The sequence below is a fragment of the Fundulus heteroclitus genome, chromosome 13 (genome assembly GCF_011125445.2).
Source record: "Fundulus heteroclitus isolate FHET01 chromosome 13, MU-UCD_Fhet_4.1, whole genome shotgun sequence".
Classification (NCBI taxonomy): Eukaryota; Metazoa; Chordata; class Actinopteri; order Cyprinodontiformes; family Fundulidae; genus Fundulus; species Fundulus heteroclitus.
The window spans coordinates 30,963,513-30,985,778 of record NC_046373.1 but is presented as its reverse complement, the minus strand read 5'-3'; positions in this window follow the sequence as shown (position 1 = coordinate 30,985,778).

Genomic DNA, 22,266 nt, shown 5'->3' with positions numbered 1-22,266 from the left:
TAATAATGTAAAACACTCTGCATGCTAAATTACATGCTAATGTGATGCTCTTTTGTAGTGTACTGTATTCAAGCTAATTTTTATTAGCCAATTGCACTGAAATAACGCCGTTATATTCCCTCTCAGGTAAATCATTGATGTTATTGTGTTCTTTTATTGTGCTTCAAGGAATGTAGCCTATTATTGTTACAGTAATCACGGCCAGTCTGTAAAAAACGACACAAGAATGTGCTGTGTACGCATGCCATTTCTGACGAGCCATTTGTATTAACCCAGCAATGTTTAGTTGCAACTCAGGATATAAATTTGTCTCATCAACTGAGGGGTTTAATTAGGCCTGCCTGTTACAGTCAGGTGAAGCAGAAACCGGTTATACTTCCACCTCCATGTGAATCGTTGAACCATCTTTTATCAAATTGTATGTAATTTTCAAATAGAAATGTAATGTTCTGTTTTTTGGTTTAGTGTCTGTGTTGCTTCTCTTACGCTTTTGGGTTTATATCCTTTGTAGATTCTGTCTTGTTTTAGGGTTTTGTTTAGTCTGTGTACTATTTTAGGTAGTCCGGTCTTTGTTTGTTCTTTCTCGGCCTTAGGTTTATCCTCCTGTCAGTCTCATTATTGTTTCCACCTGCGTGTGGTTAATTAATTCCCTCCGCTCACCTGTTTCTCTGCTTATTTAAGTCTCACTCCCCCCTCAGTTGTCTGTCGGTACGTCGTACTCTCATTCCTATGCATCCGTCCCTCCCTGTTAGCAGTCTGTTTTCGGTAAGAGCTCCCAGCACCTTTTGTCTGTTTTTTGATAACCTGTTCTGTTTGTTTTTGCCCAGTCAGTTTGCCTGTGTCTGGATGTCTGCCTTACCCTTGTTTTTTGGATCCTATTTTTGGTCATCGGCCCTTCAATAAACCCAGTTAAAAGAAATCTCAGTGTTTTGGCTAAAGATCGGGTTCCTTTTCACACCATTCATCACAGAACGTACCGACACTGCCGAACCCGCTGCCAAACAGTTTTTCTTTTTCTGGAAGAGCAGCGCTCTGCGAAGCTGAAACTTTGCCCGGCTCACAGGCTTACGACGCTCACTCACCGGACCTCTTCCTGGAGGCGGTTGGAGGATCATTGCATGGATCGTCTTTTGAGGGAACCAGGTTAGCGGTTTGTCCCCCCGGTGACGGTCCCATACGTCATCTACGTAGCAGCGGTACTCCCTCGCAGTTGTGCCTTCCGGACCCGGAGTTTCATCTGGAGGTCGATGCAGAGGTGGTGCGGGGTCTTCGCCCGGACCTTTTTCCCGATCTGACTCCGTCCCCCTCACCACAAGAACAGCCGCAGGGATCGCCTCGGGCTCTTGCGGTTCCGGCGTGCCAGGTTGAATTGGCCTCACCGCTTATTCGGCCGTCCCGCCGTCGGAGGAAGAGACACTCAGTTGCCTGCCACTCATCCACCATTAGCGCGCAGCGGTCCGAGGAGCCAGCTCGGCCATTGTCTGCTGTCGGACCTCAACCTCAGCCCACTTCCGGTTTGGCGGACCACACTTCTTCGCCTCCCGCAGTGGAGTGGCGCCCAGCTCCCCCTAGTGGTGTCAGTTACTCGGAGTATTTGGCCCTGGAGGACAAGATCAGGACATTTGCACCCCTCATTAAACGTCTCAGGGAGGCTCTACTCATCCAATACTCAGAGGAGCTGGAGGAGAAATTAAAGGAGGTTGAGGGACATTACAGGTCAGCCCTCCGGTCATTTTACAGCCGACCAAAGTCTGTCCCCGAGGGTCTGGAAGACGCCTCGGTCCCTGAGTCTGTCCCCGAGGGTCTGGAAGACGCTTCGGCCCCTGAGTCTGTCCCCGAGGGTCTGGAAGACGCATCGGCCCCTGAGTCTGTCCCCGAGGGTCTGGAAGACGCCTCGGCCCCTGAGTCTGTCCCCGAGGGTCTGGAAGACGCTTCGGCCCCTGACTCAGCCCCCGAGGGTCTGGAAGACGCCTCGGCCCCTGACTCAGCCCCCGAGGGTCCGGCGGACGTCTCGGTCCCTGAACCTGTTCCCCAGGGCCAGGACGGGGCTCTGGAGGACCCGCCTCTGCTCAAGTCTCGTGACGCGTCGACCCAGGAGGGTCCGTCGCAGACGTCCGACGTGGGAACCCAGGGGGGTCCGTCGCTGACGTCCGACGTGGGAACCCAGGGGGGTCCGTCGCTGACGTCCGACGTGGGAACTCAGGGGGGTCCGTCGCAGACATCCGACGTAGGAACCCAGGGGGGTCCGGCGCTGACGTGCGACGTTGGAACCCAGAGTGGTCCATCGCGGACCTGCGACGTTGGAACCCAGGGGGATCCTTCGCTCTTCGGTCATCCAGGACCTCAGAAGGGGATGCAACAACCGGGACCCCCTGGAGACCTAGAGCCTCATGGTGTTCTTTACAAGTCCAGACCCCAGATAGCCCTCATGGACAGTCAGCTCTGGGAGAGACTTTATTGGACGTCTCTTTCTGAGACCCTCCAGGAGCTGATCCTGAGACTCCTGGTGGCTAAGGGTCTGACTGTGGCTCCTGAAGCCTGTAGCCCTGTGGCCTCTGTAGTCTGTAGCCCTGTGGCCTCCTTAGCAGCCTGTAGCCAGGCTCCCACGTTAGCTGCCTGTAGCCAGGCTCCCACCTTAGCAGCCTGTAGCCAGGCTCCCACCTTAGCAGCCTGTAGCCAGGCTCCCACCTCAGCAGCCTGTAGCCAGGCTCCCACTTTAGTAGCCTGTAGCCAGGCCCCCACTTTAGCAGCCTGTAGCCAGGCCCCCACTTTAGCGGCCTGTAGCCAGGCCCCCACGTTAGCTGCCTGTAGCCGGGCTCCCACCTTAGCAGCCTGTAGCCAGGCTCCCACCTTAGCAGCCTGTAGCCAGGCTCCCACCTCAGCAGCCTGTAGCCAGGCTCCCACTTTAGTAGCCTGTAGCCAGGCCCCCACTTTAGCGGCCTGTAGCCAGGCCCCCACTTTAGCGGCCTGTAGCCAGGCCCCCACGTTAGCTGCCTGTAGCCGGGCTCCCACCTTAGCAGCCTGTAGCCAGGCTCCCACCTTAGCAGCCTGTAGCCAGGCTCCCACCTCAGCAGCCTGTAGCCAGGCTTCCCCTTCAGTCGCCTGTAGCCAGGCTTCCCCTTCAGTCGCCTGTAGCCAGGCTTCCCCTTCAGTCGCCTGTAGCCAGGCTTCCCCTTCAGTCGCCTGTAGCCAGGCTTCCCCTTCAGCCGCCTGTAGCCAGGCTTCCCCTTCAGCCGCCTGTAGCCAGGCTTCCCCTTCAGCCGCCTGTAGCCAGGCTTCCCCTTCAGTCGCCTGTAGCCAGGCTCCTTCGTCGGTCGCCTGTAGTCAGGCTCCTTCGTCTGTCGCCTGTAGTCAGGCTCCTTCGTCTGTCGCCTGTAGTCAGGCTCCTTCGTCTGTCGCCTGTAGTCAGGCTCCTTCGTCTGTCGCCTGTAGTCAGGCTCCTTCGTCTGTCGCCTGTAGTCAGGCTCCTTCGTCTGTCGCCTGTAGTCAGGCTCCTTCGTCTGTCGCCTGTAGTCAGGCTCCTTCGTCTGTCGCCTGTAGTCAGGCTCCTTCGTCGGTCGCCTGTAGTCAGGCTCCTTCGTCGGTCGCCTGTAGTCAGGCTCCTTCGTCTGTCGCCTGTAGTCAGGCTCCCCCTTCGGTCGCCTGTAGTCAGGCTTCCCCTTCGGTCGCCTGTAGTCAGGCTTCCCCTTCGGTCGCCTGTAGCCAGGCTCCCCCTTCGGTCGCCTGTAGCCAGGCTCCCCCTTCGGTCGCCTGTAGCCAGGCTCCCCCTTCGGTCGCCTGTAGTCAGGCTCCCCCTTCGGTCGCCTGTAGTCAGGCTCCCCCTTCGGTCGCCTGTAGTCAGGCTCCCCCTTCGGTCGCCTGTAGTCAGGCTTCCCCTTCGGTCGCCTGTAGTCAGGCTCCCCCTTCCGTCGCCTGTAGTCAGGCTTCCCCTTCCGTCGCCTGTAGTCAGGCTTCCCCTTCCGTCGCCTGTAGTCAGGCTCCCCCTTCAGTCGCCTGTAGTCAGGCTTCCCCTTCCGTCGCCTGTAGTCAGGCTCCTTCGTCTGCCGCCTGTAGTCAGGCTTCCCCTTCGGTCGCCTGTAGTCAGGCTTCCCCTTCGGTCGCCTGTAGTCAGGCTTCCCCTTCGGTCGCCTGTAGTCAGGCTCCCTCGTCGGTCACCTGTAACCAGGCTCCTTCGTCAGTCGCCTGTAACCAGGCTCCTTCGTCAGTCGCCTGTAGCCAGGCTCCTTCGTCAGTCGCCTGTAGCCAGGCTCCTTCGTCCGTCGCCTGTAGCCAGGCTCCTTCGTCCGTCGCCTGTAACCAGGCTCCTTCGTCCGTCGCCTGTAGCCAGGCTCCCTCTTCAGTCGCCTGTAATCAGGCGCCACCGCCTGAAGCCGTTAACCATGCGCCGCCGCCTTTAGCCTGTAGTCCGGCGCCTCCCTTGGCTTGTAGTCAGGCGCCTTCCTTAACCCGTAATCCGGCGCCAGGCTCTGTTTTCTTCCTCTCCAGACCCCGCCGACGGCCTCCGAGGTTTCTGGTCCGCCGACGACCTCCGAGGTTTCTGGTCCGTCGACGGCCGTCTGTCGCCTTGATCCGCCGACGGCCTCCTGGACGTTCGCCGGAGAGCCGGTCACGCCGGGGCCGTCCGCCGGAGAGCCTGTCACGCCGGGGCCGTCCGCCGGAGAGCCTGTCACGCCGGGGCCGTCCGCCGGAGAGCCTGTCACGCCGGGGCCGTCCGCCGGAGAGCCTGTCACGCCGGGGCCGTCCGCCGGAGAGCCTGTCACGCAGGGGCCGTCCGCCGGGACGACCGCCGGAGAGCCTGTCACGCCGGGGCCGTCCGCCGGAGAGCCTGTCACGCAGGAGCCGTCCGCCGGGACGACCGCCGGAGAGCCTGTCACGTCTGGGCCGTCCGCCGGGACGCCTGCCCGAACGTCTGTCACGCCGGGGCCGTCCTCCTGGACGCCCGCCCGAACGTCTGTCACGCCGGGGCCGTCCTCCGGGACGCCCGCCGGAACGTCTGTCACGCCGGGACCGTCGCCTGGAACGCCCACCAGACTTTTGTTGTTTGACTTGCGCCCAGTCTGGGTTGCTCTTGATTAGTTTTGTTGTGTTTTGGACTAAGGCCCGCCATCCAGGACCTCCCTCCTCCCGCCCGGTCTGGGTTGTTATTATTTTACTTGGACTCTTGGTTCGTGTTTCAGGGACGTCTAGAATCCGTCCTTGAGGGGGGGGCTCTGTAATGTTCTGTTTTTTGGTTTAGTGTCTGTGTTGCTTCTCTTACGCTTTTGGGTTTATATCCTTTGTAGATTCTGTCTTGTTTTAGGGTTTTGTTTAGTCTGTGTACTATTTTAGGTAGTCCGGTCTTTGTTTGTTCTTTCTCGGCCTTAGGTTTATCCTCCTGTCAGTCTCATTATTGTTTCCACCTGCGTGTGGTTAATTAATTCCCTCCGCTCACCTGTTTCTCTGCTTATTTAAGTCTCACTCCCCCCTCAGTTGTCTGTCGGTACGTCGTACTCTCATTCCTATGCATCCGTCCCTCCCTGTTAGCAGTCTGTTTTCGGTAAGAGCTCCCAGCACCTTTTGTCTGTTTTTTGATAACCTGTTCTGTTTGTTTTTGCCCAGTCAGTTTGCCTGTGTCTGGATGTCTGCCTTACCCTTGTTTTTTGGATCCTATTTTTGGTCATCGGCCCTTCAATAAACCCAGTTAAAAGAAATCTCAGTGTTTTGGCTAAAGATCGGGTTCCTTTTCACACCATTCATCACAAGAAATCCTATAAAAATCTGTACCAAATTTTATGTAATTGCTACAGACAAAAGAGAACAGAAGAAATACAACACTGTGGTCCTTATGTCGTTTGGATGAGGATGTCCTGTTGATGACCCATTTGGGCGAAGAGTAAGCAGTTGGATAGATAGTCCCACATTTAATTATAGAATACATTTGTAAACAGGGAAGATCGTGGTCTACTTAACTGTAGGTCATGTGCGTTCTAAGCAAGCCCAATTATTTACTCCTTCCACCACCATACTTGACCTGCGGTATGAGGTGTTCATGCTAAAATGTTGTTTTTGTTTAACATTCTTATGACTCTTCCCAAATTGTTGCCTGGTAATAGTTATTTTTTCCCAACTAACTGATATGAAAGAAGACTCAAAGCTATAAGACTAACCAAACTGTCCTGGATAGGAAGCAAATTGGTGTTGAAGGAGCAGTCACAGAGGTTTCGCAAGCTCTGATGAAATATCGGAAATGCATGGTTTTGGATTTGTTGACAGAGGAGTAGTTTGTAACTGAGATGTAATGAGGCAACATTCTTTTGTAAAAACAGAAGGCACAGGCTGGAATGCAGCATAAACTGGGAGCAACTAGGATAACAAAACAGGATGTGTCACATTGAGTATCTCATACTGAATGCTATGGTTAAAGGGAGGAAAGAACTGTATCTGTAAAGTGCTTACACAACAGCTGTATCTACTTGACAAAGATCAAGACAAAAGTTAAGTCAAGAGAGGAAGTCTTGCAGCATGTCACCAACAGCTATGTTAAAAGCTTAGGTGCTCACTAAAGGAACAGTTTGTACTCTTTGCAAAACCACTCTGAAATGTGGTGTTCTACCTTGCTTTCATTAACTTCTTGAGGTTACACAGGGTCATTGTAACTGTCCTTAGATGCATAGTAGGTTCAATTGTTTATTCAGTGATAAAATCCAGTACATTTGGACATGTCAAAATGTGTATTTGTTTTTGTTTAAATTATCTTGAACTTCTTTTGTTTAAATGTTACTTTGCTCATAGAACATCATGTTAAAGATCTGCCTTAGCACAGGTTGTACTTTCACAATGATTAATAACTGTTCCTTGGTCTTCTTGGTGCAGATTTTTCACTTATGTTCTCTAACAAACTTCTGAGACCTTCATAGATAAACTGCAGTTATACTCAGATTAAAATATCCACTGATAGACACTGTTTACTGATGAGGTGACGTTTCAAGGCTGTTGGCTGTATTGGATTTTATTTAGGGGAATCAGAGTAATCTATCCTGAATAAAAAAATAAAGATTAAAAGCCCTGTGTCATTTTCATTTTCTTCACAATAAAATTCAGTGAAGTTTGTAGTTGCAATGTGACAAAATTAGGAAATGCTCAGGGAATGTGAATAGTTTTGAAAGTTGCTGTTTGTGTCATCTCACAGTGCAGGAAGAGACTTTGTGTTTATGGAAGATTGCAGCAATTGCGATTTCCCCATTAACTTGATGTCCTCACCCAGAAACCCTGTATTGAGATGATCTGTAATTGTTTTTTTTTTCTTTTTTTTTACTGACTGGAATAAGTAACATCTTCTGAACTAAGAATACTTTCAAGCAGTGTCTCTTGTTGCTCTACTGGGTCACACTGACCGATCTTTTTTTAATTGTTTCAACCTCACACCAGTAGTTGCTACCATTAAATATTTCCCTGGAGTTTTACAAAAGATAGAAAGATAGCTAATTTAAATAGAACCCAACTCTGAATCAACACTGTAGACTATCTGGGTTAAAATTGTTCCTCATTTTCTTAAAGGTGACCACGGTCGGCTTGACTTAATAACAAGAATTTCTCAGCTGTCTTTTTTTTATTCGTTGAAAAGACAAATTGATTAATAGCTACGACTTTAACAGAATAAATTGAAATTGACATATGAAAGACAGTTTTTACAGTGTAAGGACCTAGTAGAGTGTGTCAGTTTCTACCCATAACACAGCATAAATTAGCATGGGCAGACATCTCATTTTCTGAGTCAAACCTGCACAATGACTTCAGTTGACAGGCTTTTTCTTCGGCAAGACCCCTGCAAATAACGTAAAATGAGTACAAACTCACGAAAAAACTAATATTCTTGTCACATTCTAGAGGCGCTTGGTGCTTGATATGATCACAAATATGTGTGTTCTGGTGGTTTATTTCCCTTTAATGAGACACTAGTATTACATGTCAACTTCCTGCCGTCAGTGGTCATATTATAGTCATTACAGTGTTAATAATGTGCCATCAAGCACTGTTAATTTATAGAGCACAGTAAAAACTAAGTAAAAATCCATCCATCAGCTATACCAACACAAAGGGCAATCAATAATGCACACACATATACACAGACGTATGTCCTTGTTTTAAAGTAAGGACCTTGTCTTGACCTCTGTTGACTTCCATTCATTTCCAGCCCTTTCTGTAGCCTAACACTGACCCTAACCCTAAACCCACCCCAACCTTTACCAGTATATACCTAACCATGATCTTAACCTAAACCTAATTGACACCTGAAGGCTGAGTTATACTTGTGCATTGGGTTGTCACAAAGGTCTGCATGGACTGGGCACAAGCTCATTGAAGCAAAGACGTTTATACTTGAAGCTGACCTAATTGCAGTATTGGCCAAAAACACAGCGGGGCGGTACTTAGCATAATCAGTGGAAATTCAGTAAACAGAGAATGCCCGCATTCAGTATTGTAAACAGTCATGATGAATAGTCAGTGTGTTTATGGCAGCTAAACAGAAACAAACGGAGGATTAGCAACGTAGAAAAGGCTGGTATGTTCACCTGTTGTATACAGAAAGACGTGAAGGTATCAAGATGGGAAATGCAGCCTTTCTGTAGCTGTGTTTCCATCCAATTCTCATGCGAATTTTGAGCAAACTGTTAAAATATCACAAAAAAGAAGAAAATGCACATTAGACTTGTTTCCAATTTACTGTTCTGTAGCGAATTAATCAGGAGACGCATGGTGTAACATCATCAAATGTTGACTTTGGCTGCAATAAACAGGAAGTAAATGTTGCTAACTAGAACGGACCACAGATCAGTAATCGAGCGAGGCTCTTATATATGTGCTGAGTTTTTTGTTCTTTTTTTTTTTTTCCAGATGAGACTTAGAAATGCTCAGGTCTATTCATCGTGGGGAGGAGAGGAGCTTTGGACTGCCGTGCCGAATTCGGACAGCCTTTAAATCCGACGTCATTACGTGACGGAACGCACATGGATGATGCAAAGAGAGAAGTATTGCTGGTCAGTGCAATCAACTGATTTCATAAAAAGGTGTCTGGAAACATTAAGCCTTGCTGTGTCTGCGTGTTATATGTAATCTGTGTGCATCCTGAGTCGGTGTCTGTCTCATCGTACATTTTATTATGGTAACACATAATAAATATTTTTGATTCTTCATTTATGTTATTTTAATACATATACATATAATTTTGTGTTAAAGTAAAGCTACAAGTTGAGTAAACTATTTAAAAGTAAGCCATTGTACCATTTATTTCTTTGATGAAGTAATTAATTAATTCAGTTATTCATTCATACCAAATGAGTTAGAATTTATAATAAGAGTTATCCTTCAGACCACAGCAGTTCTTTATTTCTGCAAATGAACTTAGTGTCCAGTAACTGTTCGCTTTCCTCAGCCCCAACTTGCTTTTTATACAGAGGCCTGCTCTCTGTGCTGCCTCAGACCAGTTGGTGAACTTAGTGACAGGAGCTCAAGGTCCACTTTGCTATTCTTAGCGCTCCTGGAATGCTTTTGCGCCGCCCTGTTATTTTGTTTGTGTTCTGTTCATGCAGCTCATGTTAGGAAACTTGTTTGGCCCGGCTGCTCTGAGCAAGGATAACAACCAACCCCCAGGGCTGCTGACGTGCTGCTGAACTATTGGTGAAAAGGAACAGTCATGATAAGATGAATAACAAGCTTCCTGTTGTTTATTTTACAGGGAAAAGAGTACTTTTGTCATCTGTACCTAAAGAAGTCTTTTAAAGATTAAGAAATGTGGCCTTCAAAATAACTAAAGTTGATGTGACTTTATAAAAACAGAAAATGAAATTGTTGAGTATCCTGGATTGTAGAAGTTTAAACTTTGTTAGAGAAGTAGTGAAAACCCTTGTAGTGGTTAAGTGGGCTTAATGAAACTGTTCAGTATAAATCTTTACTTACAATATATATCCAACTAATGTGCAATAAAAGTAAAATTTTCATTTATAAACCACAAATTCACAACAAATGTTTTGTGTGCACAGAGTGCATACAGCTTACAACAATGTAATGAGATTGCAATTGAAATAAAATAACATTACAATATAGCGTCCATCAGAGACATGAATGTACAGTGCAGGAGAAAAGCAGTTTTTAAAAAAAGTTTACAGAAGAATGTTTAACCATATTTGTAGTGCAAAGATAATGGTGCAAAAAAGGCATTAGTTTGAAAAGATCCGTGTTGACAATGCAAAATAATAATGGGTTGACTGACTCTGACAACTGACTCTGTGGAGTTTGCAGCAAGAATACGTGGTAAGTAATGACTCGTTTGAACAGAAAGAAAAAAGCAAAACTTAGAAATATGGGGAAATGCAAACAAAACAACTGTTGATATATTAGTTAAGTTACAAAAAATGTGTTTCAGTTATTGGTGTTAAACTGTGGAATGAATTAAATGATGACTTCACATGATGTGCTTTTTTTGGTGAAGCTTTATAATAGCCTGTGCTGTTAAGTAGAAGTATTATGTAACCATGAATGAATGTAGTGTAAGTATGTGTATATACATGCATGTGTTGGTTATGTATGTATGTATGTATGTGTCAGGGTTTGTTTATCGATGAACTCAGGACGCACACACGGAACTAAAAGTTTGAGTCTTTATTGAAGGAAGTATGCTGGGTGGTGAGTGATGAAGACCGGAGGTTCAGGACTGCAGAAGGTCAGGGATGTAGATGATGGCAGGAGCTGACGACCCGAAGTGAAAGAGAGTCACGACTATCCAGGCAGCCGGGAATGCTCAGTTCTGCTCGGCTAGCAGGCCCCGTAGCCACAACAGGTTAGCAGTTCGTTGGAGACACCAGGGCACAGAGCTGAGCTTCTCCAGGGCGGCTAGTCAGGTTAGCAGAACTTGAGAGACACCAGGGCACAGAGCAGAACTTCTCCAGGGACAAACAGCAAAGTATCAGTCTAGAGAAACTGGCAGGACTAACCTTAAACAAGAAAAACAATTCTTCTGAGGCAAAACCGGGGACTGGCATGGAGAGGTGTGGAATGATGACGGCCCAGTGCTGAACTGAAGGCAGAGGGAGGTTTAAATAGAGCACTTCACAGGTGGAACAAGGGTCTGGCTAATTGACTGGTAAATTGTTAACAGGTGTGACTGACTGCTGAGGAGGTGAAGTGAAGATGACAGAAAATAACTGATGACAACGAAAACTAACAATAAATAAAGTCAAACCTAACCCAAAAGAGATGAAAAAATGAAAATAAAAGAAAAATGAAGTTAAACCAAAACTCAACCATGACAGTATGTATGTATGTATGTATGTATGTATGTATGTATGGATGGATGGATGCAGGTAATTTATTTTTAGAGACATGTTGCTGCCTCTTGACCAGGTCATCTTCGAAAATTAAAATTGGTTCTCAACTGACCTAGCTGGTAAAGTAAATGTTAAATGGATAAATAAAACATAAGTTTTTCTCCTGGTAGAAAATATCTTCTATTAAGGTATGTCTGAATCTGTAGAAGCCTCTGACTGAAGATGCTGCTGATAAAGAAGATGCTCAGGGTTGTTCAAACAGTTTATTTTATGAAGAATCCTTCTTTGCACAATCATCTCCAGAGGATCTAGCGGAGTCACCATATCAGAACCGGCCTTTTTTATTACTTTTGTTGAGATTTTATAAGTCACTGGCTCTGATGATGCTACCCCAAGAGATGTTGGCAGAAGATAACTCTCCCTTACAGATTTATAGAAGATATGCTGCATCTTGTTGCAAGCACTGAAGGACCTAAGCTTCCTCAAGAAGTACAGTACTTTGCCCCTTCTTACAGATGACTTCTGTACATTGAATCGTCTTGTTACTGAAAAGTGCTTTATACATAAACTTGCCTTGCCTTTCCTTCACAGTTGAATGTCCACTCCAGTCTGCTTTCCAGGTGAACACCGTTGTATTTATACTTTTCCACCACCTCCAGGTCCTCTCACATCATGAAAATAGTGTTTGATCTATTCTTGTTTCTCCTAAATTTTATAGGTATCTCCTTTTGTTTAATTTATATTAATGAACACCAGACCACATAGCAGTCTGTTAACTCACTATAGTTAGTTTCTTGTCCTGCAGAGTCATCCGAGTATTTCTCTAAATTACAGGAGTCTGGAAGTCTGAGGTGTATAGAACGTAAAGGGATGATAAGAGTACCGTCACCTGTGGTGCTCCTGTGCTGGTTAGACAAATGACCCTTCACAACTCAAAAACTGTGGTCGTTTTCTCAGCTAGTCTTTAATCCAGGTGATTTTTAAGGCCTCCATCTGAGTCTTCTGGAGATCTGACAAAGCAAAAAAGCCAGAATTGTTAAATGAAAAAACAGTCAAAGAACATGATTCTCACTGTGCTGCCTCTTTAGTCCAGATAAGAGTAGGTATGTGACAAACAGTAGACCTGCTGAAGGGGAGAAGGAAACACATTTATCGAATTAGTTATGACATAGCAAACATGTACCCCACATGACTGAGCAGCTTAATCTGCTTGCGTCGCCTTCCAGGATGTTCCCACAACCCTCGAAAATGGCTGGAAGCAACAATAGGCATGGAGATCAATAGGCTGTATGGAGATCCATTTTATTCATAATTGAATAAATAAATATTGTAATTGAAAATATATTAAAAACTGATCCATTCAATAAATAAATAAATATGAAATGAAACAATGAAAAATTTAATTGTTTTTAGCTTGTTTTGTAATTATTGTTTAAATGATTTCAACATTAATTAATTAACTGTTATTTTTAAAATTTATTTAATTAATTTATATTTATTTAATTATATATATAGTTTCCGTTTATAAATTTTTTGTTAATTTATGTATTATTTATTTATTTATGTTACTTATTTTATAATGGTGTTTTATTTTGTGACACTTTTATTTTGTAAACATTAAATATTTCCTGGACTTTTATTTTTCTACTCTATTTTTATTTCACACTCCTTTTTTCATTTTTGTTTCAAATTCAAATGAGGTTAAAGGCATACTATGCAACATTTTTCAGTTAATTAATGTGTTCCAAACCGTTTTGGATTATTAAATGAGTCATTTCAGGTCAAACAAAGGTTTTCTCGGCCGCCCTGGTGGTCTGTGGGGGAAATACCGCACTTGCAATGGCGTACCGCGAGCGAGCTATTTTTAGAAACGTAACGTCACGATGACGTCACATCATGTGGTACGCAGTAGGGCAAGTTTGCATAGTCCGCCGCTGTCGCTGTAAAAGAGACGTGCGTTACCCTTGGTTTTACTCGTTAAAACGACTGCTTTTTCCAAATTTAAAACCATGGTTTTTAAACATTGTTGCTATGGAACGTGCAACAGCGACTCGAGGTACGCTGATCGGCCGCATATGAAGGATGTTTTCTTCAAGACTGCCAAGGAGAAATGTGTGCGCTGGGTTCACCGGTGCGGTCAGCCAACACAACAGTTCAACCCGGAAAAAGTTACCAAATTCACCTACATATGTAGCAAGCATTTTGTTGGAGGAAAGGGTGTGCGCACCCAGATCGCATCACAGTGTCGGGAACAGATATCGTGAGCAGTGAACTTTTAAACCCTGCCATTCCGTCGTACAGTTTGAGCTGTATCTGAGAACAACGACTGAAAAAATCGTACAGAGTATGCCAAGCTTAATATATATTACCTAACCTCAACCTAAACTTAATTCAAACCTTAGTCCTACACCTTACCCGCAGGAAAATACAAACTGAGGACTAGCAACATGTCCTCTCTTTGGTACAAATGGTCATCACTTTGATGGTAAAATCATCAAAGTGAAGACAAGATGACAGCGTGACAAGAAAGCTTTTGCTTTTGCTTTCTTGTCTGGAATTTGTCAGATTGAACAAGTTTATATGAAATCAAGATATTTAATTTAGTAAAAAGTATATTTCAAATGATGAGTTTGTTGATTTAGATTAAAGCTATCCAGCCAACCTGACACTATGTGAACCTGTAATTGCTCCATTGGTGTAATCATGAATTAACTTGTTTTGTGGTTCATTTCCACTAGAGTACTACCTGATCTTGTCATGTTCCTTGGGTGTTTGTGTTGTGATTTTGTTGTTTTAGGATCATGCTATCTTTATGTATGTATCCTTTTGTGCGTATTTGCATGTTGAGTATTTAGTTAATAGATTCTTAGTTATTTTTGTTCTTCCCTATCTGTCCCTGTTAATTATTCGCCCTCAGCCTAAGCCACCGGTTAATTGGTAGACTATATTCACCTGTGTATCCTCATTTAACCTATAGCCTCCACCTGTTCTCTGCTCTACCTGAGCCCTCTGTTTGTTTTCATTTGTCACTGTTCTTTTGGTGGTTACCTGTCTCCAAATCCATATCATCATCTTCATCTACACCCCTAGCTCAGCCACCTTCTTCATCCTTACCATCTACATTCCTGGCTCAGTCATCATCATCATTTTCATCCCTTCATCTAGACCACTGGATCAGTCATTCTCCACATCATCATCAGCGTCAACAATTCAGAGATGATCTTCTTTGGCACCACCTACCTAAGTCCATCCATATGTCTTTGTTCCTGAGTTCTCTGATGAGGGGATCCAGGTTGACCTGCCACACATTCAAGTCTCCAAGTTCATCAATTGTGGTTTCCAGGTGGACCTACCTCATGTCCCCATTCCTGAGTTCTTCAATTAGGGTGTATAGGTGGATCTGCCTCGTGTCCCTGTTCCTTAGTTCCTCGGTGAGTGTCCAGGATGACTTTCCACATGTTCCTGCTCCTGAATTCTCTGATGAGGGAGTCCAAGTGGACATGCCCCGTGGCTCCAAGAAACAGGTTTCACGCAGGACATTTGAGAGTCAGATGGGAACCTCGCTAAACCTCTCGAGATTAAACATGAGTTTAGAGTAAATAAAGATGGACGACAAGGAAGAATAATGGTGAGTGTTTGTGGACTGATTTTAACAGAGAAAATACATTAAAAATCTGTTGTTTAAAGGTGTGGTGACAGGATGAACAGGGGCTCTACGTTTACTACACTATGATATAGAGGTGAGTTGTGTGGGTTTTTTTTTTCTTGAGTCTACCTTCGCCTACCTTTCTGATTTGGAACACATCACATTCAACAGGCTGCATGCTTGTTTGTCCTCGGGAAAATCCCCACGCTAGAATATTGGACCTAGACAATTCAACATGTTGAATTTGAGGTCATCCCAAGCAGAACAGATCACTTTTAACACACTACATATGGCAGGAATATCTCTTAAGATTATCTTAAGAGTCACCGCGATAGTCGGAGCATGTTGGAAGGGGATGATTGTGGCAAAAATCGGAAAAATTATCCTGCCATTCCTTTGATCCCTACAGCCTTTTAAAGCCTTTCTAAGAGAATATTGTGATTGACTGGATTAAATGAAGCACTGAGCTATAACAGGACAAGTACAGACAAGTCCATAATCTGAGGTCATTAAAATCTCATTAGTGACTTTCACCAGTGTTGTTTCAGTGCCATAATAAGCTCTGAAACATGACTGAGTCTCTTCAAACAGGTCATTACTGAAAAGGTCAGACATGATTAGAGAAAATCTTTAAAGCATTTCAGATCAGAAAGCAAGATTGGATGTAGCTCTGGCATTTATTTGATCATCTTGATAAAGAGAAGGTTTGGGTAAATATTCAGCTGCCATTGGGCGAGAGGACACCATGGACAGACAATCACAGTCAGGTTCTACTGATACATCCAATGCTTCCTCCTTTACTGAAAATCAAATAGTTACTTTTTTAGAGGATAACAATGATTTTATTTTTAATTGAATCAATTTCAATTTTTAAAGAATTTCATCAGGTCATTATTGCTGCGAGGTGAGGACATTGATGACTCAACAAAGCTTTGACTCTGTTTAAGTATCATGAATCTGTCCACTCTGCATTCTGCCACACATCCTCTGCCCATTGTCATGAGGAAGTATTCACTGCACCTGAGAGCCTACCTTTTTGCTACTGCAATCACACACCCATTTCATTCCTTTTATAAGGCTGCTGCAGACCGCCAGACAGTGCCAGAGTATTGAAAGCTTCATGTAAGTAGATTTCCAGTGTTCCTCTTCATGCCTGCATTGTCACAACATTGATACTGTTTCCTGCCTTGGCATTGTTGAACATTCACCAAAGCTTCTGTTTCCTGGACATCGACCTGGATAGATTTATTTTTTTATTGTGAATTGCTGTTTTGATGACAAGGAGAGCCCAAAAGATTTACTTTCACAAGTGGAGCATTACTGTTTTCATCATAGTGCTCTGCTTAATATATGTGCAAAAAACTTTATTAGATATTATTTAGGGATTATTTCAAGTTCAATGGAAACAGAAATGGAAAGGTAAAAGAGAAAGGATGAGACAAATATGGGACAAAATGCTAAAAGGGAGAAAAGGTGACAAAAATAGAGTACAGGAAAAAGAGACTGTACATGTTAAAGCAGACTCCAAGGATGTTATCTTGTAGAGAGATACATAAAAAGAACAGCAAATCCAACCAAAAAAGTATCACAGGTACAAACTACCAACACCTTGAAAACATCACTGAAAAATATGTAGTATTATTTATTGCACCTCTCCCTGGGCTGCCACCTTTTTTCCATTGATTTTCCAAAACCCCGAAGGATGGCTGAGAAATGTCAGTGTTGGATACGAGCTTGTTACCAAGAGGACTTTACTATGAGATCTAACCAAAGACACCTATGTGATCTTTACATTTTGTTGGTGGTAATGAGCCAACACTTGAATTTTCAGACCCAATACCAGCGACTGCAACGTCTGTGCAGGTAGGTTATGTTTATTTGGATTTTTCTCAGAAGAATGAAAATCATACAATCCATGAGGGGTGTTCATGTGAGCTTCAGTGTTGCATAATCCGCTTGTTATAAGCGACTTTGGGCTTGTTTTTCTCTGAAGTCACTTGTACCTTTTATGAGTCAGCAATTTTGGTATCTTGGGTTTGTTTATGAACGTGAAGTCGTTTTTTTGGGCTTTGCTTTCTACCGCTGGAACCTTTTTTTCTTGGAGTTTCCAAGAGCTATTATCGGGCTCAATCCCCCCCATCCTCCCTGACAACTATTTTATGAGTAGGAAAGTCTCGGTGTGTATAGATACCAGCTAGAAACATGCATTTGTGATGATTAAATATGGTGTCTGTATTACAGTGTGGTGGTTTGCTTGTTGGGCACTTGTTTCTCTCACATTTGCAATCGTGTGTGTGTGTTTTGTGTGTGTGAGAAGGTGAGATGGAATCTGAGTGTCTGATTACAGTGGGATGATTCCCTTTGCAACTTTAGAAAAGAAGCCGTTTTTAAAGGAGCTATAAGTAATACTGACACCTTCTGGCTCAAATCAGTACAACAGCTTGCCAATCACAACAATCAAATATGCCATTTTTAAACGGTGTGAAACCTTTCTGAAACACAGGATCGGTATGATGTATTCTGTTCTATTTCTGTTCTGCTTCTCTTAATAGCTTCCATGTTTGGCTGCTCTTTTGCCAAAAATAAAATACCAAGACACTTCACCCATGTTGCCTGCTGGCGGTGGTCAGAGGGCATGGTGGCGCCGGTGCATGGCAGCCTCTGTCAGCCTGCCCCAGGGCAGCTGTAGCTACTAACATAGCTCACCACCGTCAGGGTGTGAATGTATGGATGAATGACTGAACGTAGTGTAAAGCGCTTTGGAGGTCGTCAAGACTAGTTAAAAGCGCTATACGAGTACAAGCCATTGACCATTTAACTCTGGGAAATGTCATAAGATTTGCTGTGGAACCAGGAAGTAAACACAGGCTACACTCTGAACCGAAGTAGTTCTGGACCGTACCTCTAGGTTTGAAAGTAGAAAAAAAATGTGATTAAGACATTGTTGATGGAGAGGACCAATTTTATAGGGAATGTTACTTCCATCTCAAGTAGGAAATGAGAGTTATTTAGGTTGATTCTACAGTAAATATCGTACTCATAGCTCCTTTAAGTCTATTTTTTGCAGTAAGTCCTATAACAATTTAAAGCATAAGCCTGTAATAATACATATGGTTTTTTCTTAGTATTACCTTTAATTCTACGCAGATTCAGCGGGTTTCTTCTTCACATTCGAACCATTGTGCGAGAGAAGAGAACAGCCTCTCCTACCTTACTAATATTGCTTTCTTTCCGCTCATTTTGGCCTCTTTTATGTCAACCAACATTTATGCTGTTCTACACTGTGTTTCTTAAGTGGAGCACGAGAAATTAAGCTCCTGGGACGTCGTCATATTCCAAAATGATTGGCATTGTGGTTGTTGTCATTGTAGTTTGTACTCAGCTTGTCTGACCAGCAGGGAAACTGGGCTGTCTCAGGGCAAATGTGACGTAATTAGAGAAACATCATCTAGCTGTTTTTCTCCTTCCTCTTATCTTACCTCATCTTGCTATGATGTGGTCTTAATCTTGTCGGCTCTCATTGCTCAACAGCGTTCTAATAAAAACAAGGAGAGATGTCGGCCAGTATCTGCGCCTCTATTCAACACTTCTAGAAACAATTACATTCCCCGTTACGTCTGTAAACATTGCACTGTTGTGTGACATCTCCTTTTGTTATCTGCACATGTGGGTCACTTTGCAGTCTAGAACCGTTCAGACAGGAGTCTGATGCTGGATGCATATAATAGTAGCATGAACAGCCACCTAAAATAAAAAGTCAGATTTGAGCAAAGAAAAAAATCAGAATTGAACATGAAGACCTGCAGTGTGAACATAGGCTTGGTGAGGACGTGGACAGCAGCGTTCTGGATCCACTGCAGTTGTCTAATTGGGTTTTGACAGACCTGTGAAGACATCATTACAGTAATCAGTTATACTAAAGATACATGTATAGATTACTTTTTTGAGATCCTGCTGAGACATTTGTCCTTTTACAAAGTTGGCCTTCTTGTTTCCAGGATTAATATCTTTAGATGCCTTTGAAGGTTCAGGTCTGAGACCATTACTACACCCAGATTCTGGGACTGGTTATTGGTCACTTGCTTAAGAAACTGAAGCTGTGAATTAATGCTTGATTGCTCCTCCGTTGGTTCAATAATTATTTCAATTTTGTTTTTATTCAGCTGTAGAAAATGTTAACACATCCATGCATTGATTAGTTCTGAGCATTTACTCAGTGCCTGAACTGGTTTATAGTCACCTGGTGACATGGTGATGTAGAGCTGTGTGTCATCTGCATAGTTATAGTAACTGTTGTTATTTTTTATGATCTGAGCTAGAGGGAGCATGTAGATATTGAATAGAAGAGGACCCTAGATGGACTCTTGGGGAACCCTGTATGTGATATTTGTGGTCTTTAATGTAAAGTTACCTACTGACACAAAAAAGTCCCTGTCTTTTAAGTAGGCTTTAAACTAGTCAAGTACTGTACCAGAAAGGCCAACCCAGTTTTCCATGCGCTCTAACAGAACAGAGGGATCAACAGTGTCAAATGTTCAACTGAGGTGCAATAATACATGCACTGTGCTTCTTCCACAGTCTGCATTTACATGGATCCCATTAAACACCTTGACAAGGGAGGTCTCTGTACTGTGGTGAACACGGAAACCAGTCTGGAAAACATCAAAGCAGTTGGTCATCGTTAGGAATGTGTTTAATTGTTAAACACAGAATTTTCAATAATCTTACTGATAAAGAGAGGTTGGAGATGTTCCTGTAGTTTTACAGTAGTAGTTTGTCCAAATTGTGCTTTTTCATCAGTGGTTTGATAATTGCTGTTTTTAGGGACTGGGGGAATACACCAGACTGAAGGGACTATCTGAGTAAAATCAGATGTTATGAAGGGCAAAACCTTCTTAAAGAAAAATGTGGGAAGAATATCGAGACAGCAGGAGGAGGAACTTAGTTGGTGTTTGATTTCTTCTAAGCTTGTGTAATTTAATTGGCTGAAATGCAACAATTTGTGAATGCTGGAGATAGGCACCAGCCCCCCTCGCGACCCCACAAGGGACAAGCATGATAGAAGATGGATGGATGGATGGATGGATGGATGGATGGATGGATGGATGGATGGAAACAATCTGTCAAAACCAGTTCTAGTTGAAGACAACTTTGGTACTAAACTTGATATGGATGTACAGACTCTAACCTTTTGGAATTTCTCAGTAAAGAAGCTACTAAATTCTTTGCAGGCCCATTGCAGTTGTTCAATAGTTTTTTTTTCAATTTCTAAAGTCATCTAAAAAGGCTTTGTGTGTATGACTAGCTTGTTAGCTTCCGCTTTTTTTTCTTTCTTTTTTTAACTTTCTAACAGGTAAGGAAACAATAACCAAAACACTTTAACAGAATTTGACTTTGAAAAATCAGAACTAATAGCTCTACCCATTTACCAGATCTAGGTTGGAAAAGCATTGAGATTTTTTAGTTGACATTTTCAGGGACCAGGCTAACTACTACTATTAATACTAGCTTAAAACCATGTATTTTGATGATCAACCTTAGAATGTTCACTAACGCAAATGTTGAAGTACTGTGCGAAAGATTTTGTGAGATAAAAATCTTCAATTTTACGACGAAAAAGTTTGTGTGATTATCATTAAGATAATAATGATTATTTAACTGTTACTTCCTTAAAAAGTGTTTAAGGAAAAAACATATTAAATTAAAGTTCAGCTAAATAGATTTCTTCTAATGATATTTTTTAAAAAGCTTTTTGTCCACAGCTTTTATGTATAATAGAAAACCTCAAGCAAATGTTTTGATAAGTTCAGTCGAAAATATTCTGCTTTTAAAAGCTATGGCGCATGTAAACAGTTACTTGACACACATTCCTGTTCAGAATACTCAGTCTGTCCTTTGGCAGAATCGTCATGTTCTCAAGTTGTACAGAATGTGCTTGTGTCACAATGTTTTCCTTGTTCGCATTCTTCCTCCTCTAAAAACACTGTTGCCCGGAGTTCTCGGTATCCAGCCGAGCAATCACATGTCTCCCAGGCTTGAGTGGATCACACAACACAGAGAAAGATGGACCGGACAAAGGAAAATAGACTGATAGCAAAGTAGGTGGGGGTGGGGGTGCCTAGGGTGGTTTACAGCACGTGTTTGAAGTAGAGCAGCTCCTAAGATGAGTGAAACACGTGGATAGGGGTGGGAGGGAAGGAGGGAAGGCAGTTGAGGGTGAAAACAGGCACTTCTGCAACAGGAGGGAACAACACTACTGGATCCATGTGACAGCTCTGCTGCAGTTAGCAAATAGCTTAATTTTTCTACAGAACGATAAGGTGTGTCATGTGTTACGACACCTGCTCAGGGAGCTGGACTTTGTAATGAAGAATTCGGCTGTGGAGGCTTCAATTTTTAAACAGCCACCTGCTTATTTCACAGTAGAATTGCATGGATGTTTTGTGTATTTTATTTCTTATAGTTGTCAGATTCTAGAGTTACTGTTGCCTTTCTATCAGCTTGAACCAGTCTGGCCATTCTCCTCTAACCTCTGGCATAAACAAGGCATTTGCGCCCACAGACCTGATGGTCACTGGATATTCTCTCTTTTTCGGACCATTGTCTGTAAACCCTAGAGATGGTTCTGTGTGAAAATCCCAGTTGATCAGCAGTTTCTGAAATACCCAGACCAGCCCTTCTGACACCAACAACCATACCACGTTCAACGTCACTTAAATCACCTTTCTTACTCATTCTGGTGCTCGGTTTGAACTGCATCAGATTGTCTTGATCATATCTACATGCCTAAATGTATTGAGTTGCTGCCATGTGATTGGCTTATTAGAAATTTGCGTTAATGAGCAGTTGGACATGTGTACCTAATAAAGTGACCAGTGAGTGTATGCATTAATTTAAATACAAAAATATTTGGCTATGTGTCCATATGTTTTAAACACCCTGAAACAATATTTTTTTGTTTAAAGGTGTCTAAAACAAGAGAAAAGCCTCTCTGTAGTCCTGTGACGTCTTTCCCTGCTCCTGCTCTCTGGTAATCAAAGTCTGAGCTGTTACCTCTGTGTTGGCTCCAATTAAGCAGAGTCACTGCACCTGGGACAAGCATCATATATTCCAGGCTCTCCCAGTGTGTAGCTGCCAGATTTTTGAAAACCACAGTGTGAGTAGACCATCCAGCGTTCCTTGTTTATCTGCCTGATATCGACCTGACCTGTTCCAGTGATTTCTCCTGTCTGTATTGCCCCTGTCGGATTCTCCTGTTGGCTTCTGCATCTGGACCTCGACTACCTGAACCATCTCTCAACCTAGCCTTCCTGCCCT